We start from the raw sequence: 27,916 nt of genomic DNA on the forward strand, positions 1-27,916 counted from the left end.
AAATGATGTCCCTGTATGTATGTATGTATGTATGTATGTATGTATGTATGTATGTATGTATGTATGTATGTATGTATGTATGTATGTATGTATGTATGTATGTATGTATGTATGTATGTATGTATGGTATGTAATGTATGTATATTCCCCTTATGTTATGTAACTGATTTTGATTATATGTAATTTTCCAATTAATTTTTTTATTCTCCTTATATTATGTATCTATCTGATCTTGATTATTTGTAATTTTCCACTGTATTTCATGTAATTTCTAAGATATCTTCTTTTGTATTGTTTTGTAATCTATCATATAATTTTGTATTTCATGTAATATTATTTAAACCTGCTTGAGTGGAAGAGAAGGCCTTATGGCCTTAGCTCTGTCAGGAAAAATAAAAGAACTACTGCTGCTGCTACTGCTACTACTACATCTTTGAGGTATGAATGGAATTACATAGCGATTTAATGGGCTGAGAATAATGTGTGATTTGACAGATAGTGGAGTGAAGTCGGCTTAGCTATGCAACACAACCGGCGCGTAGCTCATCCCATCACGGGTGCACGAAAAGCATACTTGGGCTCGAGTGCTTAATTTAAGTTCTATATCCCGCCCGATAAGCATATCTGTTCCTCTATATTTCTATAAATTTCAGCATAGGACAGAGATCCTACAACGTAGTAGAGTTTTTCAGAGCGTAACTAGTATGTATTATTCCGCCTCATTCTGTCAAAACGTGCAATGCTTTTTTCTACACTTCAAATAAGGGTTTGTCCTTTTCTCGTATAATTAAATATAATTGAATTACAATGATTTAAATGTTCTGATTTGTATGGGAACAGGTTAGTTTCAGTAGAATGGAGATTTTACATGAAGGGGTTTGTCGCTTTTGAAGACGAATGCGTCTAGTTAGTCTATATTATTATTGTTATTAATTTTTTTCTGAATCTTGGCAAACAACCATGAAGCATTTGAATTAATTTCGCATTCTTACGCTGATTTCATTACCGCCGAGCAGGCATGGTGTTCACACTTCGTTTCCCTCGGAGATGTAATGCTAAACGAAATATAATGAGAAAAGATTTATCTTTCATCGACGTAAAACTTTTCCATACTACAGAAAACAGTACGAAAACAAACAGCAAAAATTAAATAATGTCAGTTTAATACTTCGTTTTTCAACGATGGGCACTGACCTCAAGTAATCCCCTTTAGGTGTAACGTGTTGAAACTGTACATCATTCAGTTATTCCACACAATTATATTCAGAACTCTTTTCTTCATAGCAGTGATTCGAATATCGCATCATACCTACAAATTTTACCAGTAATTAAATATCTGCTGGATACAAAAATTGCATTGCTTAAAAATATATAGTGAAGGAAATTAATGAATGAATCAATAAAACACAATTTTGGAGAAGAGAAGAAGAGATTGCAATAAATATGAAAGTATGATTATTTAATATTAGAAGAAAGCACGCGACTCTTGTAAAATGACTAAGAAAATTATCTTGAATGAGAAAAATAGCTAAAAATTAGATATTAGCCTAATACAAGTCTTATGGTAACTATAGATATATATTATGGATTCTATAGCTATTGCCGCTAACAAAACATAAAGCTTTTTGTCGTGGTGTCTTCAGTTCTGAGACCTATTACATTCATTTATTCATTAGTCCCTCCATCCAGTATTTATTGATTTATTGATTGACTTATTTATTTATTGATTTATTGATTGACTTATTTATTTATTGATTTATTGATTGACTTATTTATTTATTTATTGATTTATTGATTGACTTATTTATTTATTTACTGATTTATTGATTGACTTATTTATTTATTTATTGATTTATTGATCGACTTATTTATTTATTTATTGATTTATTGATTGACTTATTTATTTATTTATTTATTGACTTATTTATTTATTTATTGATTGACTTATTTATTTATTTATTTATTGACTTTATTTATTTATTGACTTATTTATTTATTTATTGACTTATTTATTGATTGATTGACTTATTTATTGATTGATTGACTTATTTATTGATTGATTGACTTATTTATTGATTGATTGACTTATTTATTGATTGATTGACTTATTTATTGACTTATTTACTGACTGACTGACTGACTGACTGACTGACTGACTCACTCACTCACTCACTCACTAACTCACTCACTAACTCACTCACTAACTCACTCACTAACTCACTCTCACTCACTCATTTATTTATTTATTTATTTATTTATTTATTTATTTATTTATTTATTTATGGAGAGAGATCTAAACCAAGCTCATCAGACTGATCAGGAAAAGAGGGCCATTTATGAACCTTGTATTCCCTACTTTAGTGCCAAGTATAACATCCCTCTCTTCAATTGGTCAGTGACAGGTTTATTTTTTGGTGCTCGGAGTTCTTTACCAAAATTTACATATAATTTTTTAAAACAATTATCAATATCATCTTTTGAAATTCAAAAATCATCTCGCAAATTCTCAAAGATTCCCTGCAGATTATACGATTTCATTTATACCACTCAGAAGGCCTTAATTAAGGATATGCTAATTTTACATTAAATCTTTAATTTATAAGTATAATTTTATAGTAATCAATGGTGCTTAATTATTACACTTTATTTTTATAACAATATTCATATTTAATTAATTATATTTGTTTGCTATTGATTTCCGGATCCTCATGGTCATCCTTGATTAAGGCCGGGTGAGATTTTTTTTCTCTCTCTCTCTTCATTGATTTGTGACTCAAAGATGGCTTTGATTGTGGCAATGCCTACTCTATTTCAACTATTATATTAATTAATTATATTTGTTTGCTATTGATTTCCGGATCCTCGTGGTCATCCTTGATTAAGGCCGGATGAGATTTTTTTCTCTCTCTCTCTCTCTTTATTTATGCAGTAGCAGCAGCAGCAGTAGTAGTAGCAATTTATTTACTTACGCTTTCTAATATAGAGGTATATCAGCGTCGATATCCAACATGGGCAGTAAATGTCCGATATGTTTTCGTTGGAGCCCTATATCATGACAGGGTTCTTTTACATACCACAAATCTAGGGTACGGTACCCACAACTTTCCATTCCTTCCGGAGGAAGCCAAACACGCAATTTTACCGTCCTTTAATATTAATAACTGATTTCAAACCCATTAAAATACAAGTGTTCGACAAGGTGGTTGGCTTTCTCCATTACTTTTATTACAACAACTATTTTAACAAAATAAACTGCCCTCAAAGAGGGTGACCATAAAGATCCAGAATAAAAGCACTACAGAATAATTTAGAAAGACAAAAAGATTAAATACAGGAATTGTTTAGTAAAACATCCAGAGAAATGCAAACCCAAAAGAATCGTCAAAATATAAATATTTGGATTGAATCCTTAAGAATATCCAATAAAATTTTTTGAATTTCAAAAATCGGAGACCGAGTGGTTTTAAAATATTCCATGCGAATTTAGGAAGTGTGCCACGCGCACCAAACAAAAGACCAGAAACACTCCACTGACTAGTGGGAAGGTTATATTTCTCACTTAGGCATGGAATGCAGGACTCATAAATGGATTTCTTCTCCTCATCAACGTATTGTGCATGCAGGGCAGCCCTCTCAAACCGGATTGTAGGATCAAGAATGATTCCCTTAGATTGAGTCCTGTGGATGGCTGCAATATCTGCTCTTCTGTTCGAATCTAAGGATGAGACGCAGTGGATTTCCTCGTATACCTCCCATCCGCGACGCTTGAGGACATCAGCAATACCGGTCCTGGCCTTATGGTGTCGATTGTTGCGCAGCAGCTCCGTTTTTCGACAGAATCCCAACACGTGACCAAGAGTTTCCGTCTCGTTGCAGCCAGGATGGCGACAACGGGTTGTGTTGAAACTTCTGCCGGGCACAGATCTAACCGCAGATAGATTGCTGGACATTTTAATTGCATTAATGTATTCTGAAATTGATAAATTTGCTTTTGATGACATCCAGGATATATTCCATGATAGAAAAATGGCGAAACCAATGTCCAATGTCGAATAGAAGATACATCCCAATTAACGGGGACAGTATAATAATAAATTTAGCTTCCCTTATGAAAAGGTTGCCAGATTTGACAAAGCGTATTACATATAATTTGGAAACACACCTAAAAAGTAAAATGATATAGCCTAGATATAGTCCTATTTGCAGATGATCAGATCATCTTAGTCACTACACAGGATGATCTTCAGATATCAACACTTTATTTTAAATATTATTGCTAAAGATTTTAATATGAAATTTTCTGTGGAAAAATCCAATTAATTTCATGGCAAATAATATGTACGATACAAAACTTGTAATGATGATACAATTTTAGAACAAATTAACACAGTCATTTAAACACTAGGCTATAATATCTCATAATGAACATGCAAAATATATAAACTTCAAAATCACATATTCTATAAAATCATAGGAATATAATATTAATACAGTTTTTAAGCACAATCTGGTATAGCGTAATACAAGATTCAGAGTGCAAAATATTTTGGCAAAACCTACTCTAGCCCGTCTCTAGCCTATGGTTCTGAAGCTTGGACAATGAAGTCAGAGAATAACAGCTAGTGAAATGAGATTCATGAAGAAAACAGCGGGATAAAAGACGAAATGAAGATATTTTGGAAGATATGGAAGTTAAACCCGTGACTGATTTCTTATATTAAAACAGAGCTAGCTGGAAGAGCCATGTAGAAAAAATACCGGAGAAGATATGGCCGAAAAGCAGCCTTAGGTTATCGCACTTTAGGAAGATGGTCTATTGGAATAACTTTAATAAGGTGGAATGAAAGCATAGAGAACGCAACGGATCATTAGGTCCAAAGCTTGAACTAATTGACGATGATGATAATGATAAAGTCTATCGTCCTCAGGTTGGGTTTCAAGCTGCGAAGATCGTATTTAATGGCGAACATGGTCACCACTAGATCACTGCGAACGATCCAGATCCCATCATCATCATCATCATCATCATCATCATCATCATCATCATCATCATCATCATCATCATCATCATCATCATCATCATCACCAATACCCGTTCCGTCTTCTTTCGAGTAAAGATTCTGAACTATTATTTAAAATAATTACAAGGGAAAAATTGTTCCGGGGCCTGGTATCGATCCCGGGATCTTTGGTTGAGCGCGCCAACACTCACCTCTGACCCGGAACAATTTTTCCCTTTAAATTATTCGAATTTGCTTCACAGGGAGCTTTACTTGAAAGCTAGATTTGCATATTATTTAAAATACAGTATTAAACGTTCACAAATAGACTGCTCGCCACTTAAAACACAATACCAAGAATAAATAACCCAGTATCTATAGGAATTGAACTGAGTTCCGCTGGCTTTATGAAAAGAAACACTATAGTTTGAACTACAGCTGACAATTTGAAGATATCTGAGTCAATATGATAAAAGTGGCGCGATTTGAAAATTCTGTAGAATTAGCTAATATGGTTCTGTTTCAGCGATGTATAAAATTATGGTAAAATTAACAATCGACACTCATCAGGAATTCATCAATCACATACTCATCACAATTCACATATTCCGTGCATTCATGAAGCCACAAACTCACTCAGTCACTTAACAATCGACACTCATCAGGAATTCATCAATCCATATACTCATCACAATTCACATACTCCGTGCATTCATGAAGCCACAAACTCACTGTCACTTAACAATCGACACTCATCAGGAATTAATCAATCCACATACTCCATGCATTCATAAATCCATAAACTCACACAGTCACTTCACAATTCAGACGTTCCAGGCATTCTTCAATCTACAAATTCACCCAGTCATTCATCAATGTACACTCTCTAAGCATTCAAAAATAATTATTCATATACTCACAGTCGCTTATTAAGCCATACTCTTCAGTAATTCACATACTCACCCAGTCACTTAACAATCCACAGACTCTAAGCATTAATGAAGCTATAAACTCATCCAGTCACTTAACAATCCCCATGTTCCAGGCATCCATCAACAGAATCTACGCTTTAATGAAGCTATAAACTCATCCAGTCACTTAACAATCCACATGTTCCAGGCATCCATCAATCTACAATACTCATCCAGTCATTTACAGTATTAATCCACACTTTTCAGAAATTCATAAATTCACATAGTTACCCAGTCACTTATCAATCCACATACTCCATTCACTAATGAATCCACACACTCCATTCACTCATCAATTCACATACTCATCCACAAAATTCAGACGTTCATCAATCCACATACTCACCCAGTGACTTAACAATCCACACGCTCCAGGCATTCATCAATCCATATACTCACCCAGTCAGTTATCAATTCACACACTCCATTCACTCATCAATCCACATACTCATCCAGTCACTTATAAATCCACAAAATTCAGACGTTCACCAATCCACATACTCACCCAGTCACATAACAATCCACAAGCTCCAGGCATTCATCAATCCACATACTCACCCAGTCACTTACCAATCCACACACTGCATTCACTCATCAATCCACATACTCATCCAATCACTTATAAATCCACAAAATTCAGACGTTCTTCAATCCACATACTCACCCAGTCACTTACCAATCCATACATTCCATTCACTTAACTCACATAATCATCCAGTCACTTATAAATCCACAAGATTGAGAAGTTCATCAATCTACATACTCACCCGGTCACTTAACAATCCAGGCATCCATCAATCCACATACTCATCCAGTCACTTAACAATTCATACACTTCAGGCATTCATCAATCCACATACTCACCCAAGCATTTATCAGTCCACACGCTCCAGGCATTCATCAGTCCACATACTCACCCTGTCACTTACCAATCCACACACTGCATTCACTCATCAATCCACATACTCATCCAGTCACTTATAAACCCACAAAATTCAGACGTTCTTCAATCCACATACTTCAGACGTCCATCAATTCTCTTGGTCACACAGTCATTTAACAATCCACACACTTCAGGCATTTATCAATGACATAATCACTCAATCACTCATTAATTGACACGTTTATTCAGTCGCTCAAATATCCACATATTCCCTGACTGGTTCATTCATGAGACAATGCAATAACCTTCCGAACAAACTCATTGGCCTATTCACCCATTTTCCAATCAGCCAGTCAGTTAACGAATTTATATATCAAAAAACCAATTGATTCATTAATTAATAATTTAATCAGTCAACTCATCATCTAACCACAAGTTTTCGAAACTACATTATGATGGAAAGTGAATTCTAAAACTATCACGCAAAAACTCGTCCATCTACCCATCCATTCACCATCAGTCTTACATCAATATGATTATAGCCACCCCTCAATACATTATTCATAGACATAGTTGCAAGAAGAACTTCACGCAATCTAAGAACTAAATCTTAACCTTTGATCACACTATAGCTGATTGATTGAATTTACTCGGCAAAAATTAAATTTATTATAAACCGGGAGACCTCCCCTATTACGTAACTAGTATAATAAAGTGACGTCAGTCAGGCGTATGGGGACACAGGACAAGCTTTGACCTAAATCTGTGTAATATGTGCACCCTAGATAGCAGCACTCCAGGAAGATCCAGATTATCGGAAGGAAGTAATCTGAGGCTATTAGGAACTACGCACTACGTAGGTGTGTTTCCTCAGGAAGATAAGCTTAAGCGGATTTTCCAGCTTGTTTCGTGCGGTAATCGTGGGCGTTCGCTATTGTCTGAGAATGACGGATCGATGTCCAACGTTGCATAATGCCCCATCGAGAGAACTGCAGATGAAATACACTGCGAATTCCTGATAACTCAAGTGCACGGGCGACAGCACACTACAAACACTGCAGCTTGACGGGATTAGCATACTTCATTGTTCATTGTCCTGCCCCATGCTCTGTTGTCTGGAGCTTGAGCATTCGTACCAATAGAAGATACATACCTTGGAGCAGGATTCGTCCACTTCAATTACAGCCCCCGTCTCGGGGATACCCATCGTTTGAGTTCCGACTGAATTTAAATTAACAATCAGAGAGCACTGTTGAGTACAGAACATCGTAACAGTCGCATTGCATTCGGCCCATTTAACCTCCTCCCAGCTGTAACTAGTGAAAGTTCATGTTAACATGATCAGCACAACATATAACCACAGAAAAATCTTTGTTGTTGTTCTTCTACCATCGTCTTATTCATATTAACATGATCAGCACAACATATAACCACAGAAAATCTTTGTTGTTCTGCTTCTACCATCTTCTTGTTCATGTTAACATGATCAGCACAACATATAACCACAGAAAATCTTTGTTGTTGTTCTTCTTCTACCATATTCTTATTCATGTTAACATGATCAGCACAACATATAACCACAGAAAATCTTTGCTGTTGTTCTTCTTCTACCATCTTCTTATTCATGTTAACATGATCAGCACAACATATAACCACAGAAAATCTTTGTTGTTCTTCTTCTTCTACCATCTTCTTATTCATGTTAACATGATCAGCACAACATATAACCACAGAAAATCTTTGTTGTTGTTCTTCTTCTACCATCTTCTTGTTCTTCAAAGGGTAGGTCACTTGACCTTGTTTCGGCCTCCTACCTAGTTCCAAGGTGGTTTTTGAGCTGATGAATAAAGATTTGCTCTGAAGAGTTTATGAGTCTCTTGCAAAGGTCTTATTTTTAACCCTAGAACTCCAAATGGATGTAGTAACAATAACAGTATAGGATGTAGCACTAAGAGTTGGCCTAATATTAATAGTCAGAGAAGTAGTACTAATTTACTGTCATAATATATGTTACAAATTTTAGAACAATTGAGTCGGTCATTGTTCAAACACACTAAGTTATTTTTTTCAATATTGTGATAAATCGAAGAAAACTGTTCTACTAGCTTAAGTTAGGTTAGGTTAGGTTAGGTTGGGTTAAGTAACGGTGACTAGGGGCGGGTTAGAGACGACTCTTTGCCAGTTGCGGCCGGTGATCGAAATCCTCGGTGAGGCCAGATGCAACTAGTTTAGGTGCCTCCAATAGGAAATGTTCATTTATGATATTAATTATTATTGTTATGTTATTAATATTATTATGTATTATTATTATTATTATTATTATTATTATTATTATTATTATTATTATTATTATTATTATTATTATTCATGAAAAATAATAATTTCACTCACAAAATAAACTGTTATGCTGTGAGTTTCAGTGATTGTTTCAGTGTGATGAAGCAACCCATATTATGTGTTGAAATTCCCCTTTCCTTCTTTTCTTTTTATTTTTTCCTTTGACAGCAACAAACAAGGCCAGCAGAGAAGTTTATTTTGCACTATACTACCACTTAACCATTTATGTTGCCCATACCAGGATGTAATAGAAACTCGCGTTTTAACATTATCTTCAGAAAAATTGTCAGCGATGTCGTAGGTATCTCTGTAGGCTCTCTATTTATTTAAAACTTCCTTTCTTTCAATATTATTTCTTCTCGAAAAAGGACACTCTAACAATGAATTAACTACACCAGCATTATTTGTCGCATTTGTTTCTGTTTATATTTTCCCGAAATACATAACAACATTGGCCCAGATTCATTACTGTACTACGAAGTACAATAGTACAACACCCTCGCTTAAGTCATAAACTAAGACATAAGGGGAGATAATAGTGTGGGTCTCTGCCTGCCAAAGAGCTGGAATTTTTGTTATTTATGGCCTATTTAGGAAGACAAGTCACCATTGCTATTCCCACCCCACTCTACTCTTACGGCCGGCCTATGGATGGGAGGAGTGAAACCTGACCAGGCCACGAGGCCGGAAGAATTGTGCCTCAGCTACAACGTTTTAAGCGCAATCTCAAAGCCCCCGCGAAAACACACGAAATGCAGAAGCCAGACCGTGCACGAGCGATCCTGGCCTCAGGAACAATTTTTACTGCAAAACAGGTCTATATACATCACAAGCCAGACACGGCACGAGCGATCCTGGCCTCAGGAACAAAGTTTACTGCAAAACAGGTCTATATACAACACAAGCCAGACACGGCACGAGCGATCCTGGCCTCAGGAGCAAATTTTACTGCAAAACAGGTCTATATACATCACAAGCCAGACACGGCACGAGCGATCCTGGCCTCAGGAGCAAATTTTACTGCAAAACAGGTCTATATACATCACAAGCCAGACACGGCACGAGCGATCCTGGCCTCAGGAACAAATTTTACTGCAAAACAGGTCTATATACATCACAAGCCAGACACGGCACGAGCGATCCTGGCCTCAGGAACAAATTTTACTCCAAAACAGGTCTATATACATCACAAGCCAGACCCAGCACGAGCGATCCTGGCCTCAGGAGCAAATTTTACTGCAAAACAGGTCTATATACATCAAGCCAGACACGGCACGAGCGATCCTGGCCTCAGGAACAAATTTTACTGCAAAACAGGTCTATATACATCACAAGCCAGACACGGCACGAGCGATCCTGGCCTCAGGAACAAATTTTACTGCAAAACAGGTCTATATACATCACAAGCCAGACACGGCACGAGCGATCCTGGCCTCAGGAACAAATTTTACTGCAAAACAGTCTATATACATCACAAGCCAGACACGGCAGGAGTGATCCTGGCCTCAGGAACAAATTTTACTGCAAAACAGGTCTATATACATCACAAGCCAGACACGGCACGAGCGATCCTGGCCTCAGGAACAAATTTTACTGCAAAACAGGTCTATATACATCACAAGCCAGACACGGCACGAGCGATCCTGGCCTCAGGAACAAATTTTACTGCAAAACAGGTCTATATACATCACAAGCCAGACACGGCACGAGCGATCCTGGCCTCAGGAAAATTTTTTACTGCAAAACAGGTCTATATACATCACAAAGATTTCAAATGCTTCTACAGCGATATATGCTTCATTAAAATAACTAATACATTATATAAAAACACAAAATTTGATTTCACTTAAGCCAAGTGACTGACGCCTGGCCTCACTTGCCTTAGTCAATCAGCCGCCACTGCGTCTTTGCACTTCTGCCATACTGAGCCTATTGTCTAATTTATGGAATGAATGAGGATGAGGTGTACCAGCCCACCGTTAGTAGTTTAGTAGTTAGCGCGTCTGATCGCGAAACCAGGTGGCCCAGGTTCGAATCCCTGTCGGGGCAAGTTACCTGGTTGAGATGTTTTCCGGGGTTTTCCCTCAACCCAATATGAGCAAATGCTGGGTAACTTTCGGTGCTGGACCCCGAACTCATTTCATCGGCATTATCACCTTCATTTCATTCAGACGCTAAATAACCTGAGATGTTGATACCGCGTCGTAAAATACTCCCCCGCCAAAATATAGTCTATGAACAACTAACCTTATCTCCATACACCCTGGGGCAGAATACGGTCCCTAATAATGACAAAAATATCTAGTCACTGGCATTACAGCTTACACTACAGGATTCATTTTTCATTACCATGTAGATAGTTTTATTCCAGTCCTGCAGAACCCGTAAGTGGGGGAAATATGACGTCAGCCTCACTCCACTTCTATTGAGGATGATCGACTTCCGCGTAGAGTTGTTTACATTCCCTGCCTTTGGCGGCACTGTAATTTTCGAAAAGGATTGTAATAAATGACGAGTAGAAATAAGTTGGATGAGACACAGTAAACAAGGAATTCTTTCGTCTTCTTTGACAATAAAATAATCATATTCTCTTATCCTTTGGAAGTAGTAATTCTTCACGGGTTTAGATTTTGCCATGTTCCAGTTCTCTTTAAACTGCAGTACGCGTATTATGTATTTATATATATATATTTCTTATTCATTCATTCATTCATTCATTCATTCATTCATTCATTCATTCATTCATTCATTCATTCATTCATTCATTCATTCATTCATTCATTCATTTTTATTTATTTATTTAGCTGGAGTGCGTTACAATGTTGAATGACAGCATTGACATCCGGTCATATAGCTATCACTCACTTATCAACGTACAATTTATTTATCGTCCTATTACTAGTAAACCCAGTTAAGACCAGTAATGCAAGTTTTGTAAAACAAGGAATTAAAACTTTATTAATGCACGAAAAATCATAATAAATTCTTCAAATAAAGTAATTGGTTTGTAGCCTGCATGCAACATTTCGGACTTATTTCATTTTAGTAGAATACAGAGCACGGAAAGACAAGTCGGGGACTGTACTTAACTTATTTTACACAAAAGGTGGCGGCTTTACTAGTAATAGGACGATATATACAAAGGTAGACCTTCTTACATTATATACATACATACATTTTAAAATATATTTTACATGTCTTTTAATTTATTTATTTCCCTCATTCATTTTTCTCTTATTTTCTAAAGGTATGTTCCTAAGAATTGTATTATCTGTTCATTTGTAATTCTTGATAGCGTATTGTATACCTGCCGCCGCGACAATGAATGTGAATGCAGCCGAGCGTAACTAGAACGTATGACCGCACTGGTAGAAAAGGTGGGTGGGGTAAGGAGGGAAAGTAAAATAGTCGCTCTGAGGAGCTACAGTTCTGCAGGTCTGTTTTATTCGAACTCCTACCACGTAGAAATCTAAATGTAATAAAGAGTATGTGTCAATTTCTAGAATATACTCAAAATTACGTTACTAAATGTAAAGGTGCTAATATTTTATACTTTTATTTCATTAATATTCCAGAACAGTAGCGGTTTGGGGAACACGACCCATGAACTTAAATTGGAAACTGAGCACCCGTCCGACAAAACATTAATTAAGAGAAACTTTCACTCGCTATAGGTGTGTAAAATAGTTGACTCTCACTTGCAAATTAATATTCCCTCACTACACACAGGCAACTGAGGTGTGAAGGTGCTAACCTCTTACTTGGATTACCTCATCAGTCTGACTGTGTCCAACACATTGTTACGCAGCTGTTAAGCGATTGCGATGTAGAGGACACCGGCCTCGGCATTGCGTTCGTATTTCTACTTCTCATTATACAAAGTATAGCCTGCGAGGAAAGTACTTTGATGACGCATTTCGATATTCTCACGGAAATACATCTTTTCAGTATCCGGATAAAGAAAAAGTGTTTTTTGCATGCATCTGTCTGTCTCTGTACAATAATTTCCAAATAACTGTTACAAGGATTTTCTTGAAAATCAGTGAGACCCACTGGGAACGAAATGATTTCACTTATTGGTCATCAGTAAGCTTCGAGACTTGGGACCCAATAGAGCAGTTCAGTGGGAAATCCGCATAACGGCGTACTGAGTATAGTGGCAAAGCGTACAGTGGGTGGGGGTACAGTAGAATGAATTCCAACAAATACGCAAAGAAAAACGCTCTGGATTTGAAGGTTCTGACGAATAATCTGATTTTCATACAAACTGTGTCTGAAACTATTACACGGTTAGAAAAGTCAGAGCAAGAGAACCGGAAGCCCTCAAATTAATTTAGAAAATGACACAGAGAATTAATGAGCCACCAAGTACACCGGTTACTGAACGTGTAAAACAGAAGTGGAAATCAATTTTATATAAAAATAACAGATATGGAACATTGTGTAACATAAACAGCAAATTAGTGGACATAGAGTCAACCGAGAATAAAGGACTGTTTTATAGACTGCTATGATGTTAGGTTTTTTCTTTTTGCTCCTATCACGTCATGCGACGTAGAGCACAGCTTTCCACAGTACAAACTTTGGCAGATAACCGAAAGAGATTTACGTTTGAGACATTGAGAATGTATCTGTAGTACATTGCAATTCGGTACTGTAACTGCATTTCCTAAAGACGGCCAATAGGATAAATGAAAAAAACTAAAATTGCTACATGCTTATAAAAGATAGGAGAATAAATAATTTTCACATTCTTTTGACATTATCATTGTGTAATTTATATTTGAAGAGTCCACTGCAAGAATGATGGATGTCACTTTCTTGTCGAAAATGAACCAAGACTGTCAATGCATAGCTTAATACATATAGAATGTACATAGAGAGTTATATGGCATTAACACTGATAGTCATTGTCCAGTAATGATCGGAAAATCTCAGCTAAGCTTTGAGCGCTAAGCATTTCAAACTTTCAATTGCTTCTCCTGGAAAATGTATTCCAAATGACATCCATCATTCTTGCAGGGGACTCTTCCCTTACTTTCAGAATGTACATGTGTGTGTTTACCCATACTACTGTCCTCTACTCTAAATAGCAACGTTGTTACCTCAACACATCTCTACCTACCTGCAGCGAGTCAACAACCTATAGGTCTAGTGCATGCACAGTAAACTTATTGTATCGGGTCCAAAGTCTCGAAGCTTGGTCATCAGCAAACCTTATGCACTTTATTCTTCTTCCTCCTACTATCACCCCTCCCATGTTCTGAAAATAGTTCTTCACCAAATCCTTCCAGTAAATATTGAACGTGGTAGGTGATAAAGAGCATCCTAGTCGTAATACTCTCCCTATTCCACTTCCTTCTGACATTTCTTCTCCTATTCTGACTTTGAATCGTTTTTGCGTATAAATATTACTGAATAGCCTCCTCTCTTTCCAATCAACACCAATTTTCTTCAGAATCCCCATCCAATTTCCTCTGTCAAAAACCTTTTCCAGGCCCACAAATATTACATACAGTCTTTATTCTTCCCTATCTTTCCCCTATTGTTCGCAGCAGTCCAACTGCATCTCTTGCACTTTTCCTTTCCTGAAGTCAAATTGCTCTTCTTCCAACTGTCCTTCCATAGCTAATAAAATAGCTGAGTACCTACCTAATGCTTACCACAGGGATCGGAAAAAATGTAATCGTGATCCCTAGCAATAGTGACATCGCACGGATAGCGCCTCTCGTCCCCGGTCTGTAAATAAACAACCCGTCTCGTCCCCGACTTAAATACATTTCCAATTTCAATTCTGATCTATCGACTACTCGTATAGGCTACACCACTGAGTGAAATGTTCACGGGGTAACCAATTCTCATGCACCGGCTATTGACAACCCTGCGAAAGATGGTGATTCTGCGTTTCTGTATTGCCTGTACCAGTACCTACCCGTCCACCACACAGTACACACTGATATCTGCTATTCTGTATTTCTTGTATCAGTACCTGCTCAACACATGTCGCAACTGAGTGAAATCTCGAGTCAGCGGGGTAAAACAATTCTCGTGGTAAATAATTACAAGTTTAATATGCACAGACTATTGCCTTAAGGGAGACAAATACAGGGACATCATTTTATTTTTACTAACATTTTTAATATTAACTTGTCTATACCTCTGAATCAACGCCGTTTGCTACCCCCTTCCACGATTGAGTTCGATGATACTGGCGTAATATACTGTACAAACAAATCACTTTACTGGGTATAGGAGGGAAGAAAAGTAATTCATCTATTTACGTAAACTAGGAAATATTGCACCTTTGGGTTTGATCATTTTCATTATTATTATTTTTTTTGTTTAATCAAAATACAGTACAGTATTAACAATGAGTATTTTTACTCACGAACTGAGCTGTCCATGTGGACGTATTCATTATGAGATGTATTATACTGTCTACAGCACATTAGCGTATAATGTAGAGAATGAAGTTAAATTGAAAAATAATCATAATATGGATATTTAAACACATTTAAATCATTTCGATACAGGCTTCAGTTCTTTTGTGCATATTATCGCACTATAGACTATTGTACCTAATTCCAATTACCAGTAACTCATGTTGAAATAATTCTGTACCTACTCTATAAAAGAGTACCTTACGTACTGTAAATTCAATCTTCACTTCTGCCCGATCCGAAAAGATAAAATTACTCAAACATGCTATCTACTGTTCGTCCAAGTGGTTATATCGTAGGGTCGTAGAAAGGGAGGAAATCACGTGACAGTTAATTACTTAACGAGGCCCTTTTATTTAAGTTTTTTTAAACACTTCTATAATATTACGTAGATGTCCAATTTCTAACAGAAATTAATGTTCTCAGAAAAGAGCTAAGACGCCCAGCCGCTAGCTGGCGAATGAAAGCTGGTGTGGGAAACCGGGATACGACGTAGGCAAATGGACGACAGTACCTGTGCGAAAATGATTCAATATTGAAAGCTCTTTCGTCACTGGAAAACGCGAACATATTTCTGGAACGTACTGTTTACTATGACCGTAAGGCTACTATGACTGTATATGCGGTCTTGGATCTGTATGGAGGACGGTTGAACTTCATTAGTAGAAGGGGTGGGAGTGAAGTACATTAAAAAAACTCAGGTACAATAAAAATTGAAGTAAAAATAAAATGATGTCCCTGTACCTATGTTAAGTGTAATAGCATTTAATGATTCTTTTAAACATTCGTTTCATATCCGCAAAAAATGAATTTATTAGAAAAGTAGCCTACCTGGTCAAGTATAAGACTTCAAGACTTCAATCTGTACGGATAATGTCGCAAAATTATAGTTAAAATGAGACCTCTTTACTTTTAAGCAAGTGGCTAATTTATTTTTAAGTAGTTTCATTATTTAATGGCATTTTTTTTTATAAAATGGACACTACTTTACTCATGAAAGAATAACTTTTTAACCACACCAACCTGCAAAATGATTGCTCAGTCCCAAGTCTGCACAAAGTAGGAGTAATGCGCAGAAAATTAGGTGGGGGCGGGTTGGACTATTGCATTAACGGACCGAAAATTTCGTCGGGACAAGTCGGTCGATTCTGGGACGATACGGGCCATGCCCGGTAGCGCAGTAAACTGTTTTTGCTTCCCCCTCCCTTCCATCCAACTCCCCTACAACTCCAGTACACAAGCATCTATCAGTGACGGGTTACCTGCTTGGATTTAGATTACTTCTTTCTCAAAATCTTCAACGTCTGTTCGGAAACATGACTGTGTTTAAGGAAGAATGGGAGGAACAGTTTTTGTTGTGCATATGGAGACAATGTAGACGCCTCTTGTGTTCTAAAATTTTAATAGCTACTTATAGATCAAACATCGACATTACGACAACTGTCATAATGATTACCTCGAAATCATAGGTAAGCATGAACTTATCAATGTAATTGCAAACGGAAATGTATACAGTAGAAAGTACGGATAAAAATAATTTTATTTTCGTAGGACTAGGACGAGGCGAAGCAATTAAAACATAAAAAACTAAATTCAAATAATAATTCCGGTAGTAAAATATGATGAAGCAAGATATGAGTCAAAGGGAACTTTCTGTATAATACCACAGTCTAGTATATAGGCCTACAGTCACGAAGCTCAATACGTAGTAAATATGCATCCATAGATAGTTGCTAACCACTAGGATCGCTAATATCGCCTCATTACAGACAATGCGATATAGTACCGGCACAGTCTAGTGTTCCTAGCACCCTCACAACTCAAGCTACTTGACTGTATATACTAGACTGTGATAATATGTATAAATTTTCTTTGAACTGTGATTACAGATTTGCTTGCTTTATGCAAACCAAACCTGAGATTTTTCCTGTTGCCGTGGTGTGTCTCAATAACAAAAATTCGCGAATAGGCACACCATTACATTCTTTATCCAAAATAAAGGTATGTTCCTATTTACGAAAATCTCACATGTTGCTTAATTTCCGTATCGACTGACAACAATCATCAGTGCCATCCACATCGTGATGAAAACTTTTAAGTTGAACTTCGCAATAAAAACGATTAAAATATCCCTACAAAATAAGAAAAGTTCGAGAGGGCCATCCTGTTTTATACAAATAAAATCATGGCTATACAAAGAATCAGAGCAGTCCTAATATATTATAGACAAAGTTCATTCTACTGGCTACTTAATGAAGAGAATGACCAAGAAGAACAACAATTGCCAAATTTTTAGAAACAAAGAAGAGACAAGAATTGAGACTACGATCAACAAACGACTTAGACATCAACGTAGCTACTGACAGTTAAAGTAACATTCATAAAGTGTTACCGGTAACATAGTTTGGAGCTGATTGTGAGTCAATGACGCGTATGTTAGCAAATAATAGCGCACTGAATTTTAGTTAAATTGATTACATATCGCGTACAATATTACGAAATAAATTCGTTCAGCGTTATTGGATATGAACAAAATTCGACCAGTAGTTAGAAGAAATCGCTTGTCGTTGCTAGGAAACTATCATACAAACCCTAATGAAAATATATAAAGAGGTAGTTTTCTCTTTCTGATTATGTGGTTGCGAATCTGTGGTAACTTACTAAGGGAAGATCACTCAAAACATTTAGAAGCTATGGTAATTAAAAGCGCTTAGAAGAATTGCGCATTACACTTTGGTGGATAGAAAATGTGACGAGGAAATACAGAAAAAACTCAGTAAACGCTAGGAACGTTGATAAATAAAACTTAGAAAGACCATGTTGAACCTATGAGAAGTACAGAGTAAAAAATACAACCTACGATGGAGGGAAGGAACCTGGAGTGATCCAGTACAAGAGTCCGAACGTACAGTTTTGTCACAGTCTAGTATATACAGTCGCGAAGCTCAATACGTAGTAAATATGCAAACATTAGATAGTTGCTCACCACTAGGATCGCTAATATCGCCTCATTACAGGCAATTCAAAATAGTACCGTCACAGTCTATTGTTTCTAGCACCCTCAAAACTCAAGCTGCGTGACTGTATATAGTAGACTGTGGTTTTGTGTCCATATCGTGGTGATGATGATGATGATGATGATGATGATGATGACGACGACGATGATAATGATGATGATGATGATGGTTAGAAAAATGAGCAGAAGAAGAAATGAAAAGGTATAGTAGAGTAAATTTCCGTAAAGAAATTACATAGGCTATTATAGTAAATGAATAGATTAACACATCATCTAAGAAATAAATGATAAAAAACAAGCAGTGAGTGTACCTAAAAGTGTATGTTTCTCCGATACTTTTTCAAATATTTAATTATGATTACATATTATTCCCGTTTTTACGCTAAATGTACTCAGCTGACCATATTTGCATTATGCAAGAAGCACAAGGTAACTGTACTATTTCTAAATACAGTAATAACACTGGTCTACAGTGGTTTTGCTACTGAACAAAAACAAGTGTACCAACCCTAATTTGAGTGTGCTGATTACAGATCTGAAGTCCGTTTTATTCTATCACGTCACAATTTTAAAATAATAACATGTTCAAAATTTTCATTTTTAATACATTTAGATCCATTTTATTGTGATTTTGTTACTGAACCAAAACAAGTGTACCAACCCTAATTTGAGTGTGCTGATTACAGATCTGAAGTCAGTTTTTTTCTATCACGTTACAATTTTAAAATAATAACATTTTTAATTTTTAATTATGATGTGCGACACTACATTCAAAATTGAGTGCTCAGAGCGGGTGCTCGTGTAAAGGGGGTTAAGTCGAATTGCAAGGTATGTAAACTTCTCTCCTTTGGTACTGAACAAAACCCCTTTGTGACAAAATATGGAGCACTGTAACTGCATCATATATGCAAGAATGACCTAACCCCTTTAACACAAGAGAAAAGTAATTGTGGATAGTTCAAATCTGTACTTATTCCAGTGTAGCCAAAACAACTTAACCCCCTTTACACGAGCACCCGCGGAACTGGAAGCTTGAGACACATTTGTACTAGTGTCAACTAGGTTTTTAGGAAATTATTGAGCTAATAATTACACTGAGCTAGTATATAACATGCTTAGAGCATTTCAGAATCTAGGTTGTCACAGCTCTTCAAAAATGCAATTTCTTCATTCACACTTTGACTTTTTTCCTTAAAATCTCGGCGTACATGGAGAGATGTTTCATCAGGACATATCAACGATGGAATCCAGGTACCAGGGTCAATATGGTTCGAGCATGATGAGTGATTTCTGCTGATTTCTGCAGTGAGCAATCACTTGCCAACATAAGCGGAAAAGCAAAGGTCTCAAGCACTTTTACCAGAGATTTAGTGTCTACTACATATTGTAAGTGTATATCGTCTTATAAATTTAATTAAAATAATATTTATTTTTGCTAATAATTGTAACATAAAATATAATATTTACAGAAAAACTTTAGCTCGCCCCTGAAACAGTAGAACTCGTGCTCAGGGGCGGATTCCTGAATTGAAATTAATAAGTATACAATACAATTTGTCTTATGTCTACTATTCAATTACAGTATATAAATTTAAATTTACAATTTTTCAATTTTTATAAAATCCATACGTAACTTTTTAAATTTAATACTAGAACTATTAGAATTGACAAGATTAGGATATTTTCATATAAATTTGTTATATATTCTTGGACCTAAATTACTACTATGATTAAATACTGTAACAGTGTTGCATTTTGGTTCAAAGAATCTTAAAGAATTCATACCTTTTGTTTCATAACTATGAGAATACAATGCAAAATTATTTCGATTTTTATGTATGAATTTTATTAATACAACATAATAAATTTGTCTTACGTTAAGGTCATTAAAGTCTAAAAACAAATTTTGAGATGGAAAATCAATAGGTTTACGAAGATATATTTTAATTATTTTCTTCTGTAATAAAGTGGATTAAAATTGGATTTAAATAAACTACCCCAGCCTATAATTCCATACATATTACCGACTGAAATAAAGTTAAGTATATTGTGCGTAATAAACTTATTGGCAAGTATACTTATTGACAACTTGTATGATATAACAGTTCGTTAAGAATGTACTAAGCTCAATTTATATCGTTGACTTTACGGCACAGGCATGTACTGAATAGTAAGATATAGAATTAATGTTACAGTCCTATAACTAAAAAACCTGACGAGCTATGATAAATCAGATTACAGATCTGGAATAAACGCATCATTTTCAGTTTAGAACACTTGAAATTTCCTAAGTAGCAGATAAAAGTGTTTTTTTTAAGACCAGTATAACGATATACGAGGGAGTCTATAGGCTACATACAGGTTTGCACTCACAATCAGCTGTATTCGAGTTCGGATTCTTTTCACGGAATTCTGCACCTGCACGTCCTTGCCACTGCTTCTTGTATTCAGTCGCCTTGAACCTTACTTCCAGAGTGCAATGTTAACAGACAAATGACTTCTATTGCCTTGACATGCTAGCCGCAACTGTATTCCGTGTCAAGTTGGTTTTTATACAACCAGTCCCGCTTTTTGCTACATATTGTTGACGCTATGTTCAAGCGATGTTGGATAGGATTTGCTTTGAAAGAAGGCTCAGTTACACATCAGAATTAAGCCGTTTCTTTATTGCAGGGTCTTATACCAACAGAACAAATGGACAAGGTGTGAACAACACTATCGTGTATACTTGTGTAAGTTGTGCAGAAGTATTTGTAGATGTAGAAAGAGAAGGAGAGACAGAGGAGAGTGTAAAAAACACAAAGAGAAGTGGGAACAGAAATCGACAAAGGTATTATTGGTTTACTTTTACTCTGTCTACTGAATAAACTCAAGAAAAGATTACAAGGGACCTTTGAGAAAATGACAGGAATAAGTCTTGGCCAATACAGTGCTATGCCATTCAAGACGTCTGACTCTCTCACGCACAGATGGACAAGAACTCTGTTTCCTGGACTGCAGATTGGAGCAGGGGCGTATTTAGGCCTAGGCAGCTGCCTAGGGCGGCAGATTGAGGGGGCGGTTTTTAAGCTACTACTGTTAATTTTTTTAAATTTTATTCATAACTAGAGATGAGCTTAAACGATATTTTCAAGTATCTGTGACAACTGTGACTGTGACAATTAAATATCGGTGATTTTGTCACACCGATATTTTGTATCGATACGTAGCATGAATGACACCGATAAAAATTAGCAGGAAATATTGAACAGCAGTGAAATATGAATACGATTTCTCTATACACACCACTCATCAGTGATTTATATAGGAAAATCCAACAAAGAAATTATGTACATGTACCATTAACAAATAAATACTTACTTAACTGAACAGTAACATGTCAAAAGTTAACCTCATGTACCAAGAGGTTATATTATAGATATTGAACCAGTTGATCATTTTTAAATGTAGTTGGGTATGGAGAAATTGAGGTTATATGATTATCCTAATCGTTTTAAAACTTGATCCTTTTTATTGTATATAATACAATGGATAAAATATTTTAAGTCGTGCATTAACATTATAATATTGAGTCATAGATTAAAAATTAATGAAACATAAGTATTCGGAAAAACATTGGAAAATAATTACAAAACAAAACAGTTGTTCAGACAGGATTTTACACAATATTAAGTACTGGTAACCAATGGTGTTATTATTTAAATCGTGTAATAACTACATCATTTATAATAAGATGGAGAAACTACTGCCAGATTGCTGTTATTGTATCATGCGCACGCGCAAACCTACGACGTAGAGGAGAAAATATCAGTCACAGAGTACTGAATATGGAGAAGATTTCGATAGCGATATTTTGTCACAGATATTTCGCGTCATCAGTCACAGGTTTATCTGTGACAAAATATCGGTTTGTGAAATATCGGCCATCTCTATTCATAACTCTTTAAAAGAGTACATAAACTTAAACGCACAATGAAAAGGATATGAATAACATTGCCAACAGTTACTTCAAATTTAATCAACATCTGCCAACGGAAAAAAAGACAGTTTTTCAATAATACTGTCACAATGCGATCATAGCACTTTTTTCAATGTTATGCCCTCTCACCGTGAGAGTCTCACGTCATAACCTTAAAGAACTTACTGATATTATATTACGATACGTTAGGAAGGCAAATTTCGTTGCTCGCAAACATAAGCTTTGTGATGAGACGCCGCTAACTCTGTCATAAGAGTAGCCAGCATCAACATCAATAATGCCCATTCAGATTTAAATTCAAAGAAAATAACGCCAGCCATTGTATCAGCCGGATGCTTGGTAGTTCAGTTTAATTTTAAACTGTAAAGAGTGCAGTTGTTTTGTACCTAGGTGATTTATATTTTAATATTTATTAGGAAGAGTGACAGTCGGAAAAAGGTAAGTGGTTCTGAATACCGGAAACACCTCTGTTTGAGGTTCTGGCTAATATGTAAATCTATCATCAGACAGTACATCTCATTTGACGATGTGTCAGAGGAAGAACTGCATCTGAAATCTGATTAATATAATATGTAGCTAGTCAGCGATGTATGGAATGAAGGGAGAAGGGAACTGGTCACCCTACTGCATTATCTCCTGGCCTAGTTGCCTTATGAGTGATGCCTTCATGGTGTCACTTGTGAGATCCAGACCTGTCTTCGGACAGTTGACTAAACAACAATACCGGAAACTCGAGAAAGACAAGGCAATAAAAAATAGGAAATTGTGAGAAAAAGTACAAAAATAGATGTGCTATTTAAAGAAACAAACACGCCAGTTCGAGTCCAGATACATCAGAGTGTAATACAGAGTGAGTATAAATGACTTCCCTGATTACGAAAATTATTTGTGGACAAACGAATGAACGTAAAAAATTCTTAAATATACAAATGTATGGAGAAACTCTCCAAGTTTTTAAACATAACTTATAGGTGCTCGATATGGGCTTCCCTTGTGACCCTGCAGACATCAAGCTGATAGTTCAATTCGTCCCACACACGGCTAAGTGTATCCATATCGATTGCAGCAATTGATGTGGGCGCATAGCTCTGACAGATTTTTCGGTAATGGAGGTACAAAAACAGAGTCTTTAACATACCCCCACAGATAGAAGTCACACGGTGTTAAGTCAGGGGAACGTGGAGGCCAGGACAAGATATGCATATCAACTTTATCGTTGCACTTTCCAAGTCCAAGATGTACGGCCTTTCTTTTTTTCTCGAATCCGTGCCAGGACATGTTAGAAGACTGGCTGATGCCACAGCTGGAGAGTGATAGTGCTGATTTCATATATCAACAAAATGGCGCTCCACCTCACTTCCACAACGAAGTCCGGACATTCCTGAACGACCAATTGCCAAACAGATGGCTTGGTCATGCGAGGAGAGACGACATGCAGCTCTTGTCTTGGCCTCCACGTTCCCCTGACTTAACACCGTGTGACTTCTATCTGTGGGGCTATGTTAAAGACTCTGTTTTTGTATCTCCATTACCGGAAAATCTGCCAGAGCTACGTGCCCACATCATCAACGGCATTGTTGCAATCGATATGAATACACTTAGCCGTGTGTGGAACGAATTGAACTATCAGCTTGATGTTCGCAGGGTCACAAGGGAAGCCCATATCGAGCACCTACAAGGTATGTTTAAAAACTTGGAGAGTTTCTCCATATACTGCTATATATAAAATTTTTCTACGTTCAATCGTTTATCCACAAATAATTTTCATAATCAGGGAAGTCATTTATACTCACGCTGTAATGAGGCAAACAGTACAGAAAATAGTGGAACGTGTGGTTTATCTCTGTCAGGCGTTTCCGATATTAAAAACAATAATAAAGACGCGGAATCAATTATTTCAGTTGATCCAAATGACTCATATAGGGCGAAATAAGGGGCGGAAATACTTTTCTCTGCCTAGAGGCGCCAAGTAGCTAGATTCGCTCCTGGACTGGAGTAATTTTATTTAGTTTAATCCTTTTGTATTCAGCTAAAATTTCCGATCACTCAAGACCCACATATTTTGCCAGAGTACGTTATTGTATAAGCACCCACTATTAAACATTAGACCTAACTCTGATAGAGGTTCTGGCTGATACATCAGACAGTAAATCTCACTTGACGATATGTGTCAGAGAAAGAACAGTAAATTGTTTGTATGCATCTTACGTTTGATTAGTGAGATATGTTACTAGTCAGCGATGTATGCAATGAAGAGGGAAAGAAACTGGCCACCCTGTACCATTATCTCCTGACTTAGTTGCCTCATGAGTGATGTCTTATTGGTGTCAGTTATGAGGTTCAAACCTGTCTTCGGACAGTTGGCTAAACAACAACATTAAAGTAATTAATACAAGTGCAACAAAGAATATGTTAAGACATAAATAAATCTAAATGAGGGGTTGGAAAGCAATGGTGGATCATTAATGTTTAGGTGAGGGGTTTGGACTTTTTCCATTGCTGGTTGTCACAATCAAAAATTTAAGACACGACGTTTCGAAGGGTGGTTCTCCCTTCGTCTTCAGGTGGAAGGAAAGAGAGAACGGAAAAAACCTACTGTTGGGATCGTTACGTACAGCTATTCTGTATGACTGATCATACAGATCATCCACCTGAAGACTGATTATACAGAATAGCTGTACGTAACGATCCCAACAGTAGGTTTTTTCCTTTCTCTCTTTCCTTCCACCTGAAGACGAAGGGAGAACCACCCTTCCAAACGTCGTGTATTAATTTTTGATTGTGACAACCAGCAATGGAAAAAGTCCAAACACCTCACCTAAACATTAAGAAATAAATCGTTTAATGAAACGAATGAATAATCTTTAATAAACCGTACAACATGCTTTCAAACTTTACAATTTATTCTTGAAAAATGTAATACGCAAAATTCAAAGTAATAGGAAGTTCGTTAAAATTGCTAGCAGATGGCGTAGGAACTGATTTTCACGTAGTTACCCTTGAATGCAATGAAGCATACGAAACTTTTAACAAATTATTATTGATGGAATCCTAAGAAACTAGCGCTCCATTATTTTATTATGAATGCGGTGGTATAGAACTTTGTGCTGAGATTTATTATTTGTTCAGGAGAAATATTTTGGATTTAACTACAGAATCGAATTTCCGGTTTGAGATTTCCTGCAAGGACATATACGAACCAGGCGTCATCTAAATCAGTTATAAAGGAAACATACACTCCCAAACCATTAAAAAGATTCTTGTTTTCACACCGATCATTGAAATTAACAAAATCTAATTTGCTTGTGGCCACTAGAATGTCTTCATCTCTGTAACGTTAGCAGTTCCCATTTTATCGTCGTAGAAGTAAAGAAATTATCTTTATTCCCTGTTTAGGTACGACAGATGAAACGTTCGCACATGCGCATATGCCGTGTCAAATCGAAACAGCTGACTGCTCGCAAAAGACAACGTGCTCGCTCACTGCACAATGAAAGGGAAGTAGCGCTTTTATTCCAAACACTCCGAAAAACATGCTTTTTGTCACATCAGCGGTATTCCACGCTGTGTAAAATAACTGTCATTGCTGGACATTTAGAGAGTTTTCAGGGAGCTCTATATAAACCAGCGGTTCTAAAACTGTGGTCCGCGGAGAGGTAATAGTCAGAGGTCCATAATGAGCTTTAAAGCTAAAATTTTGTTATTTCACTTTGTAACGTAAAGCATAATAAAACTACCATGCAATACCAATTCATTTTTCATTACGGCCAAATGAATAGACAAGCGATTCATTTCATTGTCAAGAAATTCAGGAAATCAAAACCTTTACTTCTTCAGAATAGGATCAACCTGAGGAAATATTCTGTGGTTTCATGAAACTTGCTGATACAATCGTTACATCTACGAAATGTATTTCCAATTCATTGCGATTTTATTGTTTTGATTTCTTGTCAGATTAGATTTTCATTAACTCTTTTCCATAATTATTCATTAGACAACTTCCGGCAGTATACCTATTTCCAGTATGCTGGATCTTCTGGATCAGGTATTCAGTCCCTTTTCAGGTTTCAAAGCCAGAGAGCAAAATAGAGACGTAGTGCAGAGGGCGGCCACTAGAGGGAACCCAAGAGTTGGAACTTAAAAGTGAGACGAGTCTTCCGACGCCGGGGTGAAATCCGGTGTGGCTTAGTGGATAAAGCGTCAGCACGCAGAGCTGAAAACCCGGGTTCAAATCCCGGCGCCGGAGAGAATTTTTCTCCGTTCCATTACTCTTTCATCGTAGAATTCACGTTGGTCTCGAAGATTCGCAATTTGATCTTTATTTTTAATTCTTTGGACCTCCATACTGGATGTAGGATTATTTAGGCACCCTTTAATGTACACAATAATGATTTATTTTGATCGTGATATTCGTCAAGTTTTATGAAGAAAGAGAACAAAATCGAAAACAACTGCAATTAAGGAAGACATTCTGTGAAATATATATGAGACATTTCTGTTGTAAGAGAATAACTGGAGAGTATCGTATTCGTAGTTGTTCTTCCTGGAGGAAGCGACCTGGAAATTACATTTTTAATTAATTTGAGTATGATTATTTTGTTCATTTTCTCAGAATATTAAGATAAAGGACTTCCTTGACGTACTCCTCTCCCAAATTCACTTCCTTCTGACATTTCTTCTCCTATCTTGACTTTTACCCGTTGTTTCGTATGAAGATTACTGAACAGTCCTCTCTCTGTCCAGTCCACAATTTTCTTTAGGATCCCCATCAGTTAATTCCAATCCACTATGTCAAAAGCACTTTCTATGTCCATAAACACTATATGTACACACTTCTTTATTCTTCTCTAGGTATCTTTCCCCGATTGTCCGTAGCAGTCCAATTGCATCTCTCGTACCTTTCCCTTCCTGAAGCCAAACTGCTGTTCTTCCAGCTTCTTCCACATTAGAATATAAACGTCGATTCAGTATTCACAAGAGAATCTTTGCCGAGTGCGAAATTAGACTAACAGTCCTGAACGCCTCACATTTCTTGGCATTATTTTTCTTCGGTATTAGAATCAACACTGTCTCCGTAAAATCTTCAGGCCATTCGCCTTTCTCATATATTTCGTTGCATAATGATAGAATTTGCTCTTGTCTTCACCCAAACAGTTCACTAATTCAATGTGAATTCCATCAACTCCTGTTACTTTACCATTCTTCATTTCTTTAAGCGCTAGTTCAACTTCTTCTCTTAAAACAGAAAATCCTATTTCGTCTTTTGATACGGCTTCTTCGTCTTCTATAG

General features: G+C 36.5%; 1 protein-coding gene and 1 non-coding gene across 13 annotated transcripts in view; one reads left to right on the forward strand and one right to left on the reverse strand.

The window, feature by feature from the left end:
• The window catches only part of LOC138710493 (collagen alpha-1(XVIII) chain-like), an 864,740-nt gene that overhangs the window by 592,836 nt on the left and 243,988 nt on the right, over window positions 1-27,916 (reverse strand). The window lies entirely within an intron of this gene.
• Window positions 26,801-26,872, forward strand: TRNAC-GCA (transfer RNA cysteine (anticodon GCA)). Its single transcript has one exon. It is a non-coding gene; the product is annotated as a tRNA-Cys (tRNA).

Source organism: Periplaneta americana, chromosome 12, assembly GCF_040183065.1.
Source record: "Periplaneta americana isolate PAMFEO1 chromosome 12, P.americana_PAMFEO1_priV1, whole genome shotgun sequence".
NCBI classification, from domain to species: Eukaryota; Metazoa; Arthropoda; class Insecta; order Blattodea; family Blattidae; genus Periplaneta; species Periplaneta americana.